Source organism: Vanacampus margaritifer, chromosome 16 (genome assembly GCF_051991255.1).
Source record: "Vanacampus margaritifer isolate UIUO_Vmar chromosome 16, RoL_Vmar_1.0, whole genome shotgun sequence".
Classification (NCBI taxonomy): Eukaryota; Metazoa; Chordata; class Actinopteri; order Syngnathiformes; family Syngnathidae; genus Vanacampus; species Vanacampus margaritifer.
In genome coordinates this window covers 17,540,534-17,561,330 of record NC_135447.1, presented here as the reverse complement: position 1 = coordinate 17,561,330, position 20,797 = coordinate 17,540,534, and the positions used below count along the sequence as shown (strand labels likewise).

The 20,797-nt window shown below is 38.7% G+C and overlaps 1 protein-coding gene and 1 pseudogene across 5 annotated transcripts in view; both read right to left on the bottom strand.

The window, feature by feature from the left end:
• The window catches only part of arhgap32b (Rho GTPase activating protein 32b), a 138,344-nt gene extending 124,028 nt beyond the window's left edge, over positions 1-14,316 (bottom strand). For all 5 annotated transcript variants that reach the window (XM_077546439.1, XM_077546441.1, XM_077546440.1 and 2 more), the window contains exon 1: positions 13,915-14,316. The gene's annotated coding sequence lies outside the window, so the exon portion shown is untranslated. The remainder of the gene's footprint in view (positions 1-13,914) is intronic.
• LOC144036532 (uncharacterized) lies at positions 2,870-19,810 on the bottom strand (annotated as a pseudogene).
• Between the last annotated feature and the right edge of the window lie 987 nt (positions 19,811-20,797).

The following is a 20,797-nucleotide window of genomic DNA, read 5'->3' as shown; positions in this document are numbered from 1 at the left end:
TAATCCAAGAACAACCTATACACATTTTATGAAGCAGATTCCTGAGCAACCCTCTGCCATAGGGCAAAGACGTCAAATGGACATCAACTGTCATATCACTCACACCAACTGGCAACAACAATGTCAGATATGTTGAGTAAGTCATTGCTATAGCACTGTCACTTCATCAAATATTATATTACTTAGGGCTGTTCTGAACAGGGTCATATTCTACCAATACAGAAAACATGTATGAGCTCCAATTTTTTCAAATTTAGAGCTGCTCACGAGCAATTATTGAATAATCGATTCATCTGTGAGCTGCGGTGGATTGTTTTTAGTAATTTGCAATAAAACACAGTCGAAATATACCAATCATGCACTTTTCCAAGGAAATCGTTCAATCACGATCAGTGGCCGAGCTATGGAAGCACCATTAGTATTAAAAAAAATTCAAGTTAGATTGCAACCATTTCTTTGTCCGAAATAGCCTAAGCCAGGAGTTCTCTTTTTATTAGCTCCAAATAGGGCAGGACGATTAACAAAAATTTTATCATGATTTCTATATTGGCTTCTCTCGATCATTAAAACGCAATGATCGAAGAAAAACGATTAATATGCAGAATGCCACGGCGCGTTTACAAGTTCCCTCCGATGTGAAAGTACCATGCACCGTGTAGCTAGTAGCAGAGCGGAGAAAATCAGTGCGATTCTGCCGTCCTTAAGTGTCCTTTAAGCTGTTAAATGACACTCCAGTTGGAGTTAACTGTACAACTAAACACACAATAAGGAGAATAACATACAGTGTGTATTTAAATTCAAAACATGCTACGTTTTTAAAACATCCTAGCCTAGTGCTAATATTAAGGAGCTGTCAAGCATGGCGGATCCCATTCAAATGCTAACAGCAAATAGTCCCTCAAATAACGAATATTCACACACAAATGCTGCGGAAACATACCCAGTTACCCACAGGTAAGATAACACTACTCAAAGGCACAGAGTCTTCCCAATTTGTGGAAAACAAATTATTTTAATAGAATTCAATCTCAACTTTCTTCTGTTCTTAACTTCTCATTGTAATGCTATGTTCAGATTGAACCAAAAATATGGCGACGCTACGCTGGTCTTGCACGTGTTTGTTCGCGGGGTTCTCAATGGAATTTGCTTCACCGCAACGGAGGAAGAGGAGGGATTTCCGCTTTGGTAGGTGGTGCTAACTTTATTGCAGCATTGCTAGCTTGCTTCACACTTCGACAGTTAAACAAACTTATTGGATAAGCTGACCTCCATGCTTCTTCCTCCAAGCAATCACCTTATTGGCTCGGTCCCGGTACACATAGATCGCAGTGTCGTACAGCTTCAGGTGCCTGCAAACTGCGTCGGTCAAGCAATCCTCTATTGCTATGCTACACGTTCTGTACATAACCGCTTCCTGTGTTTTGTCTGCTGTGTGACGTATTTGGTGACGTGGACTCTCTCGACACCGATTGACTGTCGCGATGGTGCCAAAAGTTCAATTTAGCCAACGCCAGCGAAATGTGCAAAGTAGCAAAATGCTCACCGGAAACGTCCCAAACACGCCGCCCAGCACACCATCGCGTCCAAACCCCCCACAAGCACCCACCACGCGCGAAGTCAATTGAGTACAATGCAATCGCGCCGCCAGAAATGCCTCCCCAACTGCTCGTCTGAACGTAGCATTAGCGTGTACCCCATGGATGCACAGCACCACACTGACCCTAAAAGGCCAAAACGCATAGGAACACAAAGTATTTGTTTTCAATTGCTATTTGAGTACAGTATATTCTTGTTTTACTTTCTTACACATTTTATCACTGTCATATTTAATTCAAAGTTTTCAAGGGGTTCAAGAAATTTTCCTACACAGATTTTTTTTTATGTCATGCCAACACACATTACCCCATGACATAGCACAAAATACCATCCCTGAGGTCCCAAGTTAGCCCATTAAGTCACCAGACTTATGAAAATAACATAAATATGATAAAGAAGGTAATGTAATGCTTAAGTTTGATAATGAAGAATGCAAATGCAAGAGGCTTGAATTTCACATGATATTTACAATGTTATTTTATACTTGACAAAAAGAATAGAATAAGAATAAAGAATAAAGTGTTCAATGTGAAGAGATGAATGTTCGTAAGGCTATGATCAGAGTTGAGAGTTGAGTTTTAGTAGTTGAAAAAAATGAGTTTTAAAATCAATGAATACCGTACTTGTTTTATTAATGTGATATCAATCTAAATCAAAAAAATTATCGTGATTATTATTATTTCCATAATCGCCCAGACCTAATACTTGATCCTTTTGGGTACAAATACAGGATTCACAGACTGCAATAAGAGGCCAGGAAATATTGACCCTAATGCACCCAGCCATCATGACACCCATCAACCTAATTCACAGAATAGCAATGGGGCCATTCGAAAGTGGGTGTCCATTGAACGCATGTGTGAACAACTAGACAACTTTACAAGGCTTTGCCTGACTGGTCCTCTGATGTTTAGAGCCCTCTTCCTAGAAAGTGCCCCAAAAGGGCAGAAAAGCATTACACTGCGAGGAAAAGCATTTCAAATTACACTAGGAATTACGGGGGAAGCACCAATACCCTTGGAAAGTTTAAATTAAAAATTATCCATAAAATCTTCTAATCTCCATATAGAATTTAGAAAGGAATGTCTGTCCAGCCATCTTCAACACCGCTTATCTTATTCAGGGTTGTAGAGGGTTCTGTTCACTTCACTTTAATCCGATATTGATTAATAATAGCACATCAAGTCTTCTTCTACTTTAATAAACCTTGTGGTGCAACCTGGACACATCGTCAGTGATGTACCCGGGGTCATACGGTGTTTCAAGTCTTGCATCAGACACCCTCACCTGGGCGACCCAGCCGGGGGTGATCAGGTCCTGACTTGTGTCCAGGTAGCGCACTTTGCCACGTGTCCCCCCCCTCCTTAACCAGAGGCACCGTGAAGCTTTCTCAGCAGCCTCCAGGATGTTTTTGATGGCTCTTCGCCTGTCCAGTCCACAAATCCCTAAGGGTCCCAGGACCCGGTGTAGAGACTGTCCTGCGAAGCCCCTGCAGCCCACTTCAATAGGCTCACAGCGGGCCTTCCATCCATTCCGTCGACAGTCCGCTACCAGGTCTGCGTACTTGGCCCTCTTCCTCTCCTGGGCTTCCTCTACTCGATCTGCCCAGGGCACAGTTAGTTCAAGCAGCACCACCTACTTGCTTACCGCGGACATCAAGACCATATCTGGTTAAAGTGACGTGACTGCAATGGTGTCCGGGAATCTCAACTGTCTCACTAGGTCAATCAGGATCTGCCAGTCTTTTGCTGTAGCGAGCAGGGCCTCTTGGGTCTTTCTGGGTGGTTGAGGCTTCTCACCTGCTCGGACAAAGGCAATTCGAGTCTTGGATTGCTGTAGCTGCTTGCTGATGTTGATGCCAGAGCAGATGGTGTCTGCTACTGCCTTCAGGACCTGGTAATGGCGCCAACGATAACGCCCGTCTCCCAAGGCATTTGAGCAGCCGCTGAGGATATGCTCTAATGATCCCCTTCTCTGACAGAGTTGGTAAGCAGGTGAGTATCAGGCCCCAGGTGAACAGGTTGGCAGGGCTAGGGAGGACGTCATACGCCCAGCCACCTGCGCAGGAATCGGCTGACCTTCTGCTCAAAGCCCTCCACAGTGGTAATTGGGATTTCATAAATAAGCAGTGGCCAGAGGAGACAAGGGAGGATGACATGCTGGTAAATCCAAGCCTTAAACTTTCCAGGAAGTCCTGACTTGTCCACTACTGAGAGCCATGTGTCGAAGTCATCGCTGGTCCCCTGCATCGGTGTCCTTCATGTTGCCAGTAAAAAGCTTGCCCAAACTCTTCACTCTTCGCTTTTTTGACACTAATTGAATTGTGTCTTCCAGCATAAAGCGGAACTGATCAGAGACTTTCCCTTTCCTTAAGACTAAGGATCTAGATTTTGCAGGCTTGAAGCTCATTCCTGCCTAAGTGATGAGCTGTTAGAGGCCTTGAAGAAGCCACCTGCATCCAGGCACTGAGGTTGTGGTCACAGTGAGATCAACCATAAATGCTCTGATCGGTGATTGTCGGGTGCCCGATCTGGACAGTGGACCCCTGCAATCAACTTCTGCAGACTTAACGAGCATGTTCATGGCCAGTGCAAACAGAGACACAGAGATTGTGCAGCCAGTAATGATGCCCTTCTCGAGACGTCGAATTGTTGTAGTAGTCAAGGATGAGATTTCGAAACTTCTCTGAAACATAGTATCTACTCAGGGCCACTCCCACCAGCTTGTGTGGTATCGATCCATAAGCGTTGGTAAGGTCCAGCCACAGAACTGCCAGATCTCCTTTGCTCTCCCGTGCCTCCCTAATCAGCTGTGTCACCACCCCTGTATGCACCCTGGGACCCCTGGGACTCCTCCCTTCTGCACCGAGGTGTCTATGTAGTTTTTTAGGAGAAATCCCCTCAGGCAATTGGAAACAATCTTCTATTCATTTCTTAAATAGGACATAATAAAAACTCCACAAACATTAAATTTCAAATTAAATTTTGTAAAGGTTAAATGATTTAGTGTTATAATCACTTAAGTGTTACACAAACATTTCATTGCCCCTATGTGAAAAACACTTTTTCAATGTCAATTTTTTGCATTTTTTTGATTTTTATGTTTTTGGGATGTCTGCATTCAGTTTCATCCCAAAAAAATAAAAAAGACAAAAATGGAGATAAGTGTTTTTCCACATAGCAGCGACAATTTGCATCACCAAGGATGAAATGAAAATATTTTCATAATTCTAATTCAATAATTGTAATTAAGATTCTGAATTGCTTTAAAGTACAATAAGTCAGATCTTTCATCAATGTAACAAAATACTTTTAAATTAATGTGAACAGTAAATGTCAAGAAAAGAGTCAAATTCAACAACAAAACCTTGGCCTTTAAAATTCTATTTTCTTATAAATGTATCTATTTGTTAGCCACTCTGTAGCATTTTGCAGTATTTGTTAGCATTAAGCTAGCAGACATTTGCAAAAAGAAGCAATGTGTTTGCTCATATTTACAGTACAATGGACGCATCACTATTTTGCGGTAGTTAAATGGCTTCAAGCACGCGCAAACTATTTGTCAAACTGCACACTGCATGCTCAGGGAGAACATAGCATATGTAGAAAGGCTGGTATCATGTGTCGTGCTATCAGAGTGTTTCTAAAAGACAGCACAAGTGCAGCCGTACGGTATCGGCACACAGCATCTCTGCACAGAGCAGAGTAATTATGCCTGCATGAATGAATTTGATGACTGGTCAATTCATGTGGAATAGCAATATGACAAAGTTAGGGGAAAAAAATGGACATTTTTGAAGATTAGAATGGGAATGTTCCTGAAAAGTGTTGTCCTTTAGCACACCTCATTTCAGAAAAAGTCATGAATGGAAACCATTTGGTTGAATCCTGATCTCATTATTTACCACTGTGCCTTTGTGAGAATACTTTCACAACTTCCTAATCAGCGCCTGTGTCAATGCCAGGATTGTTTACAGGAGATTGGCAACTCGTTGGGAATGTCACGGCACCCTCTAAGGCTACAAGAAAGACAGGGGGCCACGAGGGAGATGCTTTTTCACACTAAGTTTGAAAAAGCTGTAGCTCTTTGCATGTGTAGGAGAACTTCTGAGGACAGCCTGGCTCGTACTTTGCATAATTAAAAAGTGGAGGAAAGGAAACACAATGCATGCCTGGCCTTCACAATGCAGCAGTGTCTAAAGCTTGAGGCCAAAGGTCAAGGCTGGATTTGTGCATGACCTCTAAGACAGAGACAAACAAAGAAAGATGGTAGATTGGGACATTTTGTATATGAAAGAAAGAATAGAAAACTAATCCATTTGCACTAACCCTAACCCTATTGCGATTGCAATATTATGTGCGATTATTTTTTTCAAGGTCCTTTTCAATGAATTTTTTACCCAACAAAAAGTTAATTATAATAAACAATATCAGATCTATTATAGATTACAGGATCTTAAGATAAAGGCAAATTAAGCTTTAATATCACAGTTTTTTTCTACTACAATTAGTTAGTTACAATTTACCACTTCAACATATCCAACTTTTTACATTGCATGAAACATGACAGGTAAACTTTTTGAACACTGCATTAAGTGCATTTATCAATAAATAAATTCAATATACATATTTAAAAGATAAAACTTAGCAATCTCCAGTCAGTAAACTCACACATGTTAAAGTGTAGGCAAAGTAAAATTATACCTGCATACATGACGTAACATTTTCCGATTTGATTTAAAAAACCACTAGCTTTCTGAAGCAATCTTTTTGGGTGGGTCGCAGGTTGCATAGTTTCCCATGGTCTGGATGGGCCGTGTTTTGGTAAGCTTAGCACGTTCAGACGGAGCTGTTGTGTTCTGGCGTGATTACTGCAGACAGTTACTTGCAAATTGTCATTAAAGAGTTGTTGTTTGTTCGCCGCTTGGCCCGATTAGTTCACCAACGCCACAATACATGAACATTAAAAGAGGCTGCGGCGGCGGCACCTAAATGACGGTGAGTAACGACAGGCAATAATCATTTTGTCCGTCCTAATTTTCATTCGTGAAATTGGACGACACAACATACCTATTTAGCCTCAAAATATAGGACAACTCAAATTTATCAGCAGCTGCCGCACACTTGCGTGTACACTCAGTTTACAAAACGTGCGACGCACCGGCAGCCGAAAAGTTATAACTCACAACAGTGAAGTGTTGTTTTAAAATCAAAATTAGACACTCGTCTCAAGGTCTCATGTGACAAAAAAAAACCTCACCAAAATTACGTGCACTTATGGTGTCAGGCTTTAGTTACAGCGGTGACGTTCCTGCTACCCCCCCTTTCCCTACTTCCGCTCTCTTCAAAGAGCAATGATGATGACATGTCGAATGAACAATACTGAGCTCTCCCCCCCCCCTCCCAAAATCAATGCACATTTAAATCGCAGCTTCTCACAATTACGTAATCCTGTTTAGTCAAACCGCAATTTAATTGCAAATGCAATTAATCGTTCAGCCCTAATCAAAGCAGTGTTGTAAAACAATCGTGGCGACGTCATAAACACATATTTGTATGTATGCTATGCATGCATACATAATATGGCTGCATATTTTTTTAATAGCAGTACTAGTAAATGGTGAAGCAAAGTAGAGAGCTGATGCAAGTGGATTTAAACCTCCATTTCAAAGTGACACTTAAACGGCTGAATTCAATCACATGAAACTTCCATATGCTTGGAATGCTAACATGGCTTTCAGTGCCCATATCTATTTACATTCATAAAACCCAAACACTGCCTGTTGCACGGAGTACATACCGAACCGTGACCCTGACAGCATAACAATAGCATGTAGCATGGCTCGTCAACTATTGTTGGTAATCATGGCAGAAGTAGCTATGCAATGTGATTTGGAGGTTGAAGCAAATTAGTAATTTGTCTTGTTGGCTGAGAAATGTTGCACAGGGAAGATAATTGGCAAACACTTTGTCCCCCAAGAATACTTTGCTCACACTGCCTTTAAGCAAGGCATTTCCTAATTAAATTATCAAGTAATTCACACCATTTGTGTATTTGTTTTTTTTTGTTTTTTTGTTTTTTCTCCAGGAGGGCACAGTATTGTTCATTCGATTTGACATCATCATTGCTCTCCTTTTTTTTTTAAAAAACAAATAAATTAAAAAAAAATTAATAAATGTTTTTTTTTTAAATATACAGTATATACATATATATACATATACACACAAATATATATATATATACATATATATATATATATATATATATATATACATATATATATTTATTTATTTTTTTGTATGTGGGTGAGTATGTGTGGGTGAGTATGTGTATGTGCGTGTGTGTGTGCGTGCGTGCGTGCGAGCGTGTGTGTATTCATCAGTTCACCTAAAGCCCATTAAAAAAAATCCCATACGAATAATATAATATAATAATAAATTGCCAAATGCAGAAACATCAATGTAAGTTATCACGATGTAGTGGCTCTCGCTAACAGACAGAATTAAGTAACCAGAATTAGGTTGAAAAATTCTATATACGTAGACCATGTTTCTATAAATTTTGATATTTGGTTTTTATTTGAGGCAGATATTTTTTCCATTAAAATGTGATTTATGAGGAGGTTAGACCATTGGTCGATATTCAGAGTTTGTTTATTTTTCCAGTTAACAAGAATTGTTTTTTTAGCGATAGTAAGGGCTACAAGTGTAGATTGAAATTGTTTATGTGGTAAGTCAGTTGTTGTTAGGTCACCTAGCAAACACAAGTTTGGAGATAAAGGTATCCTACAGTCCAAAATAGCGGAATGTTTTTCTAAGACTTTAGTCCAGAAATACATAACCGGAGTACATAACCATAAAGCATGAACATAAGTGTCTGTAGTGTTTTGTAAGCATTGGAGACAAATGTCGGAGTCTGAGTCCCATTTTCTTCATCATATATTGAGTAATGTATGTTCTGTGAATAATTTTATATTGGATAAGTTGTAAATTTGTGTGTTTTGTCATTTTAAATGCGTTTTCACAAACTTGAATCCAAAAGTCAGGTTCCGGTGCTATAGACAAGTCTGTCTCCCATTTCGAGATGGGTAAAGACATTTTATCAGTATATGAAAGAAACTTACATATTTTTGAAAGTTTTTTTGTTGTTGTCGGAGAAAGCTTGTTAATATCTTTAGCTAAAACAGGCGGTTGGAGCGTACCCCGAAGTGTTGGAATTTTTTTCTTTATCATATTTTTAACTTGTAGATAATGTAAAAAAATTCAGTTTTTTATATTGTATTTTTGGAGCAAGGATGTATATGATATAAACATATTATCTGAGAAGAGATGGTGGAGATGTGTAATTCCTTTCTGCTCCCACACAGCTAAATGAAACGGTTGGTTGTTAAGTTGAAAGTCGGGGTTATGCCATAGGGGAGAAAGTCCACAGGGCTCCACTTGGGCTTTTGTCGATTCTAGTGCCTTCCACCAGGCAGTCACGGTGGCGGAAATCATTGGGTTTTTAAAACAATTATGACGCTTAATCGATGTTGTAATAAAGAGTAAATCTCGAAGTCTGAGGTTATTACAATCCTTCTGTTCTAGTTCCAACCAACAGTTAGTGTCTCTGTTGGGTTGTGCCCATAGAACGATATATTGCAGCTGGTTAGCTATATAGTAGTACATAAAATTTGGTGCCTCTAGACCACCTTTGGATTTACTTTTCTGAAGAGTAGATAGACTAATCTTTGCTTTTTTTTATTCCAGTAAAATTTTGTAACGGCTGAGTCCAACAACTGGAACCATTTAGCCGTAGGTTTAAATGGAATCATTGAGAAAAAATAGTTTATTTTGGGTAAAACTTTCATTTTAATGGTGGCTATTCGTCCTATTAGAGAAATAGGAAGATTATTTCAGCGCTCCAAGTCACTATAAATGTTATCCAGAATTAGAGAAAAATTTAAATGAATTAAATCAGTTAATTTAGGTGAGATTTTTATGCCTAAGTATTTTAAATTACCTATAGGAAATGAGTAGTGTGGGTCCTGGCTTGCAGGGTTCCATGAATTTTCTGTAATAGGTAGAAGTGTTGATTTTGTCTAGTTAATAGAATAATCTGATAACTGTGAGAATTTAGTTATTAAGTTAAATACTTCCCCTAGCGAAGTAGCCGGCTTTTCTAAATAAAGTAAGATGTCATCGGCATATAGATTAATTTTATGTTCTGTTACCCCAGAGTGAATTCCTTGAATCCTTCTTTCCTGGCGTATGGCTAATGCAAGTGGCTCAATAAATATTGCAAATAATAAAGGGGATAGTGGGCAAACATGTCTTGTGCCTCTCTGTAAAGTAAAGCTCTGAGATATAATCCCATTAGTAGTAACTGTAGCTTTTGGAGAATCATATAATACTGATACCCAGTGGATAAATGATTTCCCAAAGCCAAATTTATTTAAAACAGCAAAGAGGAAGGACCAGTTAACTTTGTCGAAAGCTTTTTCTGCATCCAGTGATATAATAACTGCCTTTTTATCATGCCGCTGTGACATGCTAATAAGGTTAAAGAGTCTCCTAATATTATTAGTAGAGTGCCGATCTTTAATAAAGCCTGTTTGGTCGCTATGAATGATTGTCGAGATTACTGTTTCTAGTCTAGATGTGAAAGCCTTAGTGATAATTTTAATATCAGTGTTAATTAGTGAAATCGGACGGTAACTTGATGGAAAGGTGGGGTCTTTTTCTGGCTTTAATAAAAGTTTAATTGCTGCTGTATTCATGTGTGGGCGTATGTAACCCTTAGTTTTAATTTCTGTTACTACTCTTACGAATAGTGGAGCAAGCATTAACCAGAAGTGCTTAAAAAATATAGCCGGATAACCATCCGGGCCAGGTGCTTTGCCATTAGGCATACTATCTAGAGCACAGTACAACTCGTTTATAGTAAGTGGTGCATCTAACATGTCTTTATATTCAGTAGTTAACTGAGGTATATTTAAGCTACTGAGGAATGCCCCAATATGCTCAGGGTTAGGCTTGTTAGTTTCTAAGTATAGGTTACGGTAATAGTTATAAAAAATGTGATTAATTTCTTCTGGTGATTGTGTGCATTCACCAGTTGTCCTTTTAATAGCCGTTATTAGAGACTTTTCCCGATTGCGTTGAAGTTGGTTTGCAAGAAATTTACCTGATTTGTTATTATATTCAAAGTTGTTATATCTCAATTGTTGTATTATAAATTCTGTCTTTTTAGTTAGCATATCGTCTAACTGTATTTTTGTATTTTGTAAGTCAGTCCATATTTGGTTATTTGGGTTTATTGCGTACTCATCCGTCAGTAATTAAATTTTATCTTCCAAGTCTTTTTCTGATTTTTGATCCTGTTTCTTTTTATAAGATGAATATGATATAATTTTACCTCTAATTACTGCTTTCCCAGTTTCCCAGAGAAGAGATGGCGATAGGTCTGGAGAGTCATTTATTTCCAAAAAGTCTGCCCATTCTTTTCTTATAATTTTGTCAAACTCTGCGTCGTTTAGCAGTGAGATGTTAAACCGCCATGTCGGTGGTGGTTTAAAGGTATAATCAACTTGTAGGGAAAGGGAGACTGGTGCATGGTCGCTAATAATAATAGGATGTATTTTTGTAACAGTTTTATCAGCAATAGAGTTATTTGTAAGAAAATAATCAATTCTTGAAAAAGACCGGTGCACAGCGGAAAAGAAGGTAAATTCCTTCTTATTTGGGTTTTTAAGTCTCCAGCTGTCGACGAGGCCAAAGTCATCCATATATTCCCCTATTACTTTAGTAGATTGTAATCGCCTACATGTTGTATTATTAGAACGGTCAATTAATGGATTTAAGACTGTGTTAAAGTCTCCTCCAATAATAATATTAGAGTTCGCTGCTAAATCAAACAGCTGAGAGAAAAATTCATGGAAAAAGGCCGGATCATCATTATTAGGGGCATATAAATTACCAAGTGTATATATTTTATTAAATATAGTCACCTGAATAATAATGTATCGACCCTCTGGGTCTGTTATTGTATTATTTAAAGTAAAGAGTAAATTCTTATGTATGAGTATACAGACTCCTCTTTGTCTACTATTATAAGGGGCAGAGTACGCTTGGCTAAAATTCTTATCAATAAGTAATTTTTCTTCTGATTTTTGTAGGTGGGTTTCTTGTAGGAGGCAAATATCTGCTTTTAATTTTAAGAGATGGTTTAAAGTTTTTATTCTTTTTGCTTCTGAGCGAGCGCCACAAACATTCCAGGAAACCAGAACTAATTTATGCATACAAACAATATAGACTCAGTCCTGTGTATATATCTGCATAGGCCATTTGTCAATATTAGTATGTTATAGGATAGAATCAAAGTGGTTAGGTGGTTTATGTAATTTGTGTAAAATATAAGGTGACGAGTAAGTAAATATGACAGTGAAAAAACATTTGTGTATTTGTATCCACAGAGAAAGTTTGTGTGGCCATGTACGGTGTGCCACGAAACAGTTCTGATTAATCTGACTAGTTAAACAGGAATTAAAGGGCCTCCATGTATATCTGATTAAGACCTAATCTAATATGTGGTATGAAGCATCAGAAGCCTGAAGAACTCTGGATCAAATAACATGTGGGGGGGAAAGAGGATCTTTCCCACAGTCTCTCAGGGATTCAAGACCTTATTTAGAAGTCTGATTATTTTAAAAGAGACTGACAAAGAGAAATGTATAATATACACCATAGGTTTTTCCAAATTTAAGGTTGAACACTACGTTAGGGGTCAGTTTGTTTTTTTATTGGACTGCTGACTGTTCAAGGAATAGGCTAATCTTTATCAAGACACATTTTCTCTGGATTTTTTTTATTCATATTTTTGGGAATTAGTGTATTTGGTGTCATTTACCAATAGTTTAATCAAGTGCATACAGCACACGGGCACAGTATAACAACAGTATGGCAATGTTAATTTAGCAGAGGGATGGCTTGCAGTCAGTGCATTTCATCTAACATGTAACTCGAATGAGATAACGACGCAAAGCCCATTCCATTAAAAAACAAACATGTAACTGATGTAATTTTTAAATTTAAAAAAACATCTATTTAATTTACTGACTTATGTTCATGCCACAATTGTTTGGTAGAATTTTGTTTGAATTGTAGTAAAAACCTAAACGACTGCAAGACAAAAGTGTTTAGTTGTAGGATTTTTCCTGGCTCAAATTGAGGCAGAGGTGGTATTATCTTGACTATGATGGGTGACTACCGATACCAGGTATTAGTGCCAATACCAGTCTTATTTTAAGGTATCGGTACTCATGGCGGGGACTGATACCATTGTCGGCCGCCCTCGAGCGTCCGTTTTACGATCAGGGACAGGAAGTTAGAAATAATATGAACACAAAATTGCCATTAACTTCATGCAATTTTCAGGAAAAATAATATAGCATACCATAATAATGGTATTCGTATTTGGTATCAAGAGTTGCATATCGGTCGGGAAACATGTGGTATCGAACATCCCTAATCCTGACTATGCGCCATGACGTGCATATATTCTCTAAAATAAACTGACTCGCTTAAATTTTTTATATACAAAATATTCCATGTTTCAATAATAGTTCCAATAATAATATGACTATTATTATGTTAAAGCATTCATTCATTATCAGTCACTCAGGATGGAGATGGCGAGCAAATAAGGTGGAGGTGGCCGCCTCTGAATTTTGTGCACAGGAAAAACCCTGGTAAATTAACTCTGATTGAAGTAAACAAGCCGTCTTTGATATTTGCCTTTGTTTTAGCGTAGACCTAACCTATAAGACCAATATATCTATGTATAGTATTGTTAATTGTAATTCAGATTAATTTATTGCTTGTGTTTTTAAAACACATGAGAAAGGAACCTGGGGGGGGGGGGGTGGAATTATAGCGTATTAAATCGCAATCACAATAGTGAAGGGGAGTAAAATTGCTCAGCCTTACTGTCAACACAAATATAAAATATATACTCCTCCTACTAGCCTGTCTCACCAGACAACATGTTAGATAGCATTAATGACAGAACACAGTACGTACTTTTGTAAAGGAACATTAAACAAGACGGTAGCCGAAATAAAGGGTCCTGTCCCCATTGCTGATGGATTAGCCAAGTCAGTGCACACCACGAGTGGTGGGGTGAGAGGTTCTTTCACACATGCACGCCATTTCATTTCACATGAGCAGACTGACTCCATGTCGGGTCTAGTACACTAGCTGAAACTAATATGGAGCAATACCGTATCAGACAGAGCCCACATGACAAGCGGGCAATATGAGTATACAGAAGCAGAATTACCTCAGTTTTTCGCGTTTGACGACCACTCGTCGGATGGCGAGACAAGTTTAGCTTTCGCCGTCTGCCTCTGCTCCGTCCCTTATCACCGATTCTGTCCACATCCAGCTTTAGTCCGAAAGGGGCCGATAGAACGTATTTTGTGCTAATTTCAATGTGCTTCCCATCGAATTGCAGGAAACGGCGCCAACAACATAACACTAAACAAAAAGCCTCCCCCGGGGCTCACCGGGTTCTAGTCAAATATCTCTGTGTAGAGAATAACCTTTCAAATCACATATCTTAACGTACAACATTGGGTTTAATAGCTTTTCTTTTGCTTCACGGCTGGCTGTTTTCATATAAAAAATAAAAATTAAAAAAAATAAAAACGTGCCCGGTTGCTCCTTCCATGTGCAAGTCAACATGAGCACAAGTAGGAAAGTGATTACTAGCTGTGTGGAGCAGAGGAGCGGCGCTCCAGCAGTGTTGCGTTCGTGACAATTGGAAATATTAGCTTCGACATAATCGCCACAACCACCAGGAATACGAAGAATTGGACATTGTGCAGTATAATACAAAACAATCCTGCTTTCTTCTTCCTTTCTTTATTTTTTTTCGCATTTTCTTTCACACCACTCAAGTCCTTCTTAAATAGGTAGGCAGGGTTACTGGGGGTATGGTGCATGTCAGGTGGGGCGTGTGGCCCCAGGGAACAGGTTTTGTTTTGTAGAGTGCACAAGGAGTATTAGTTTAGACAAGTGATTTGTTTAATTGAACTGAATGATCCATTTTTATTCATTAGATTTTTTCCCAAACATTTATTTTTATAACTTACACTCCTTTTCAAATCTGAATTTTGCAGTTTCAAGTTTGAATAAATGAAATTCAATTTTGTTGACATGTACTGTATAAAATAAAGTAAAAATAATAAGAAGATTTAAAGGTACAGTGTGTAAAAGTTGACCACTAGATGCTGCTAAGTAGTCGAATGCAGCCAAAGCTCGAACATTTTGAAGCACGCGCACTACGCTAACTCAGAGAGACCAAACTTCTCAAGCCTACTACCGATTATTATCTCTTTGACTGCCAAAAACTTTAAATAATGTTTAGTAAAATCCTACGGAGGACTGCCAAAGACGTTAAAAGACGTTCACTATGTTTTTTTTTGTTGTTTTTTTTGGAAACGGGTGGAGGAAAGCCTTGGCCAGCTGTGCTGAAAGTATCAAGCAGATCTAGTTAGTATAATGCCTATTTTTGGGCACTAGATGGCAGCGATGACTCTCTTTGGACAAGATTGAGTAGGCGTCAGTAGAAGACGTGAGGAGCTAGAGTGTTGAGAGGAGAATGGCTGGGGAAGTGAAAATGGCGACCGGTTGCAAGCAGCTCACGCTTGAGCATTTTTTTCAAAGACGAAAAGCATCGACCAATGCTAAAGAGCACATTGATGTCGACGATGATGATGATGGTGACTCCGAGGTTGACGCCGAAGTTGGAAGCGTTGACGCGGCTATGATCACGTCATAAAGCCTCACCGGCTAGCGATGCTAACGCAGGAAAACGCGGAGCACAACCGAGCACTTCTGCACTGGCGGACGTTCAATCGGACGACGAAGAGTACCCCGAGTCCAATGCATATTCATCGGAGGAGTGGGTACAGTCTGATCACGGAGAAGACACTGGTTATGGTCTACGATGCCACCATGAATGGAGTGGATAAGATGGATCAGAACATCTCCTTACCACCCGGTATATGAACTGAAGGACATGAGGAAGCCAGACGTAACACCACCGTAACGTCACCGTATCATGATCCTGAGAGTAGACTTGATGGCAACATGGCCAAACACACACTGCAGTATATACTTGCTATTCCCCGGAAAAAAAAGCCGGGAAGAAAGTGTAGCGTCTGCACGCGAAGGGGCAATCGCAGTGAAACTAATCTGTTGTGGAAATCCTGCTGCGTCCCCTTGCACGCAGGGGAGTGTTACAAAAAGAAAAACTGTATTTGAAACATCCACACAATTGTAAATAGTACCACGGTTGCACACATTTGTAAATAGTTTGCCAAATTGTTTTGTCAAATTGTTACACTGTTGAATGTAAATAAACATATTTTGCTATCAAAAAAACACTTTTTCATTGTTGGTGGTAGTGTTTTACAGAAGTAAAGCACTGTTTAGGTGTTTGTGGCATCATTCATGGAAAAAAAAGGTGTCAAATTCACTAGAGTGCATGAAATAATATCATTTCACAAAAAGCTTGATTTCTCCGTATTTTGTTTCAAAACAGAGCATTTGGGTGAAACTAACCATTTTCTATTGTTGATTACTGAAAAACGGAATAAGGTAGAAACAAACTTTTTTTTCTGATGAAAGATGAGAGTCCAATCTTTCATTTGGTAGTACAGTATGTGTGTTTCCATAGTCCAAACACAAAATTTTCTGTGGACCTTGAAAGATCAGTCAAAATGCTTAAATCGGCTGGCACCCACAGCATCCCTTTTCTGAAAACGTCTGGCAGTCAAAGAGTTATTTGGCCTAAGCGAGCAAGCATCTTGACGAGTGCAGCGACTTGGCAGCCGGCGAGAACTCCGGCAAGCGACAACGAAAGACCGAACGAGCTAGAGTTAGCCGGAGCAGCTAACAAGAGCGGCTAAAGTGAGCGTTAGCCCGAGCCATAGGCTGGATTGAGCAGCTAACGAGCGGCTAGTCAAGTCAAGTCTTTTTTTTTTATATAGCAGTGGAAAAAGCTAGTAAAAGCTTGCAAGAGCAAAGCAGAGGGCGACAAGCAGCGGGAGCCCGAATCACGGGATTTAGCGATGACCAACTGCAGGCCCCAACCGTGGAAGGTAAGCAAAGATAAGTCGATCCACTGGGTCAGATACTATCAGGAAGCAGGGCTAACTACGTTCGCAAAGTTGTCCTTTGGGCATCCGTAGCAGGAAGATGACGGCGAAACATGTCAGCCTCTTGTAAGGTGAGGCTCCAGCTGTGTAATATAATTACCGGTTACTAGACCTATGATTATATATTTATATGTTATAAAAATGTACATTGATGAGGTAGCAAATATTTTTTGCACATGATTGAAATCAATAGTGTATTTTTAAAATGAATTAATTATTAGTTCACCACTAGATAGCGCTAATTATTAGGTATTTTAAAAAAACAAAAAACTAAAATGCAAAAATATATGAATTATAAACATATGTAAAGTATTTGTAAAAAAAAAAAAAAAAAAAGAAGAAGCCAGGTGGAACTGTGTTTGTGAAGTTACAGTATTCTCTGTTGGTAAAGTTATTGGCACCGTTTCAATTATAGTAGTTTAGCATGTTCTTAGCCACCTATGCTTGTTGTAAGACCCACGCTATCAACATAGCCTACAGACGAAGTTGGTCGCAACACGTTAAAGCTTCTACAAATTCCCATTTCTCAATGTGTGCGTGCATTTGCGGGCAGGTGCCTTAATGTCAGGTCTGGGGTTCATTTCGCAAACATGATCAACACCGAGACTAACCCTGAACAGCTAGTTGACATAGACTGAGAGAGGAAATTCTGCATTTTGGTTCCAGGACAGCTGATTTGAGGTAGTTATATCAACGCAGAGTAGTTTTACCTCTTTTTCTCTGGTTTCATTTACCTCCCTTTTTGAAAGGGATAATGCAGTTTCCCACCTTTCAGGGTTTCTTGACCCAGAGTTCTCACTAAACCTGCTTTCTGAAATAGACCCCAGGTGTTACTAGTAGTTATAAGTCATATATATTCCTTTAAGTAAATGGTACTTGTACTAATTTGGACTTTATGCACAGTTAAGTAGTTCAGCTAAGCAGCATTGTACAGCCAAAAAATCACTCATGTTTAATTTATATTGTATTGTATTGTATTTGTTTTACAGAAACCACCCCCACTCCACAATTAAACAACAGAAAGAGATAAGCTGGTCTGGGGTTCATTTCACAAAGCAGGTTTAGTGAGAACCCTGAGTCTGTTAACCCTGGATTTGCCATCTTTGTCAGAGGTGCTAACCGTGCTATGTTGACCTTTCCGTGACCAGTATGAGAGATGTAATACGAAATTTAACACGCCAGCTCCCTATTCAAACCTGAGACCTTGCAACACTAGCAAATCACATAACACTGTCCAGGAAAAATGACTGTACTCAATTTGGACATTTTCATTTGCGTGTGTACTCGCTTTTGTTGTTAGGAGTTTAACTGTTTTTGGCTATGCAGTATGTTGAGTTATTTTGATGTAACAATACATTTACACTGTTACATAAGCTATACACTGACTACTTTTCATTTCATCGAAATGTACTCAATTTTGTGAGATACTGTACATCACATGGCTGCCAAGGCAAGGCAATTGTATTGAATCATTTTCTTGATCAAAGTATAAAAGATGTCAAAATTAGTGTGTTAATTTTGAGTTCATTTAAAGTTCCTTTAACGCCACAATTATTTTAAGTCACGATTAATGACTGCTCCTTACTTGGAAAATCTGTACTGGGGGAATTCTAATTGCAACGCAGCAGATATGTCCATTAGATCGCTTCAAATTTTACCTTTTTGATCAAACATATGCAAACTGATATTGTTGCCATTCTCCAAGGTCTAAAATAACTAAATACACCAGTTATTTTAATTATAGACCTTGGCTATGCCTGCCTCAAGAGCCATGTAGTTTTACTGTTGAAGTTTTTTTTAAAACGTTCCAAAATTCGGGATATTATGTCCTTGTTTTCATTGTAGCTTCCCAGAGGTTGATGCTATAGCATTGTAAGTGGTACCAAATGAAAGCTAATAAAATGTTCTTCCATATGGTAGAAACACATGAGCACCTGTGTAAATTGTAACAATTTTTAATGCACACTCTAAAAACAGTTGGGTCAAAAGTAACCCAATTATGGATAATAATAAAAAAAGGCCCAATCCACTTTATGGGTAGTTTTACACAAATTGACCCTTTTTTTTTTTACCCAAGTAAAGGATATGACCAATATGTATGAGTTGTTTTACACTAAAAGACCCAATTCTTGACTCATAGTTGGGTCAAATTGACCCAAGTAGAGAATGGGTCCATTTTTGACCCATAGTTGGGTTATTTTTGACCCAACTGTTTTTAGCGTGCACAAACATACATATCTGTATGCTTGTAAAGGATGACATTATATGATGCATAAAACTTTATCTAAAAAATATTACTCTTAATGCACATATATCACATATCACTAACTATGTTTTATTTAATTAATTTATTAATTAATTTATTTTAATTAAGATTAATCTGTTGAGATTTGTAAACAGTTGACATCACGGCATCTGGAAGACAAATACGCAGCAGGAAACTGGTCAGCGGTACAAGTGAACAGGATGAACCAACTGAGAAGAGAAGAAAGGTGGCAACTACTGCCCCAAGGTAATTTAGTGATGTGTATCTCATTGGGCAACCCAGCTCCAGCTTCAGGACCTCTAAACTACCAATCGCCAGGTGTTCCAGTATTTCCTGCATTTGAGGAATGATAATCCCAACAGTGACCATAGGTCTCTAGCCCATGATACAGTGGTTGTAGTATTGCCATTCTGGAGTATGGCAAGGTTAAAAGGTAACCTTACAACAATAACAATTAAAACATTCTCTCTTTTCTTTCTTCTCTAAAGCTTTTGTCTCTAAACTTCTTCTCAAACACCTTGTCATGACCTGACGTGTGCCAGGCGAGTGGTCTGGTGGTCCAAGTAGAAATTGACATCCTCTTCCTTGGCCTCCTTTGTGAGCAGCCTGTTGCTTCTTATCTCCTCCACATCATCTTTTGCTCCAATATCAAATATCTTGGCGAGGTCCTTCAGAAAGTCAGTTTGTTTCTCAACTTGTGGTTTGTTGTCTGTCCCTTGTTTTGGACAATTTTCCTGTACTTTCATGGAGGATCATGAAGCGGTTGACTGCATTTGGTCTAGTTAGTGTTTTAATCCTTGCCATATTCCAGATTGGCAGTACTACGGCCACCGCATCATGATCTAGAGACCTATTGTTGCTGTTGGGATTCTCATTCCTCAAATGCAGGAAACAATGGAACGCCTGGCGATTGGTAGGAAGTTGAGAGCCCCTGATGCTGGAACTGGGTTGCCCAATGGGATACACATCATTGAGTGACATTGTGGCAGTAGTTGCCACCTTTGGTCTCTTCTCAGTTGGTTCATCCCCTTCACTTGTATCGCTGACCACTTTCCCGCTACGTAGTTGTCTTCCAGATGCCATGATGTCAGCAGTTCACAAATCTTAACAAATCAATCTTAACTGACCATCTGAAATGAAGAGATAAAACATAATTAGTGATAATGTGTGATATGCAGTACAGACCAAAAGTTTGGACACATCTCATTCAATGTGTTTGCTTTATTTTCATGACTATTTACATTGTAGATTCTCACTGAAGGCATCAAAACTAAGAGAGAACACATGTGGAGTTAAGTAATTGACAAAAAAAGATAAAAAAAAATGAAAACAAGTTTTATATTCTAGTTTCTTCAAAATAGCCACCTTTTGCTCTGATTACTGCTTCGCACATCCTTGGAATTCTCACATCTGGGAACTCATTCAATATTGTTGGAAAACCATTTTAAGTGACTACTCTTGAAGCTCATCGAGGGAATGCCAAAAAAATAAAAAATCAACAGAGCAAGAGTGATTATTTTGAAGAAACTACACTATAAAAGATGTTTTCAATTATTTTACCTTTTCAATTATTTCACTTTTTTTAAGTACATAACTCCACATGTATTCATTCATAGTTGTGATGCCATCAGTGAGATTCTACAATGTAAATAGTAATGAGAATAAAGCAATTAACACATTGAATGAGGTGTGTCTAAACTTTTGATCTGTACTGCATGTGCTTTAAAAGTATT